At 46.4% G+C, this 827-nt stretch overlaps 1 protein-coding gene across 1 annotated transcript in view; it reads left to right on the top strand.

Annotated features, from left to right (window-relative positions):
• Positions 1-827, top strand: part of DCC (DCC netrin 1 receptor) — an 838,683-nt gene that overhangs the window by 622,587 nt on the left and 215,269 nt on the right. The gene's annotated exons all lie outside the window — the stretch shown is intronic.

Raw genomic sequence — 827 nt, 5'->3', positions numbered from 1 at the left:
TCTTGATTCCAGCTTGTGCTTCTTCCAGCCCAGCATTTCTCATGATGTACTCTGCATATAAGTTAAAGAAGCAGAGTGACAGTATACAGCCTTAACATACTCCTTTTCGTATTTGGAACCAGTCTGTTGTTCTGTGTCCAGTTCTAATTGTTGCTTCCTGACCTGCATACAGGTTCTCAAGAGGCAGGTCAGGTGGTCTGGTATTCCCATCGCTTTCAGAATTTTCCACAGTTTATTGTGATCCACACAGTCAAAGGCTTTGGCATAGTTAATAAAGCAGAAATACATGTTTTTCTGGAACTCTCTTGCTTTTTCAATGGTCCAGCAGATGTTGGCAATTTGATCTCTGGTTCCTCTGCCTTTTCTAAAACTAGCTTGAACTTGGAAGTTCATGGTTCACGTATTGCTGAAGCCTGGCTTGGAGAATTTTGAGCATTACTTTACTAGCATGTACTGCTGCTGCTGCTAAGTTGCTTCAATCGTGTCTGACTCTGTGCGACCCCATAGACGGCAGCCCACCAGGCCCCGCCGTCCCTGGGATTTTCCAGGCAAGAACACTGGAGTGGGTTGCCATTTCCTCCTCCAATGCATGAAAGTGAAAAGTGAAAGTGAAGTCGATCAGTCGTGTCTGACTCTTCGCGACCCCATGGACTGCAGCCTACCAGGCTCCTCCGTCCATGGGATTTTCCAGGCAAGAGTACTGGAGTGGGGTGCCATTGCCTTCTCCCACTAGCGTGTGAGATGAGTGCAATTGTGTGGTAGTTTGAGATTCTTTGGCATTGCCTTTCTTTGGGATTGGAATGAAAACTGACCTTTTCCAGTCCTGT

This window comes from Bison bison, unplaced genomic scaffold, assembly GCF_000754665.1.
Source record: "Bison bison bison isolate TAMUID 2011002044 unplaced genomic scaffold, Bison_UMD1.0 scf7180017864349, whole genome shotgun sequence".
NCBI classification, from domain to species: Eukaryota; Metazoa; Chordata; class Mammalia; order Artiodactyla; family Bovidae; genus Bison; species Bison bison.
The sequence above is the reverse complement of the archived record's forward strand: the minus strand, read 5'-3'. Positions and strand labels throughout refer to the sequence as shown.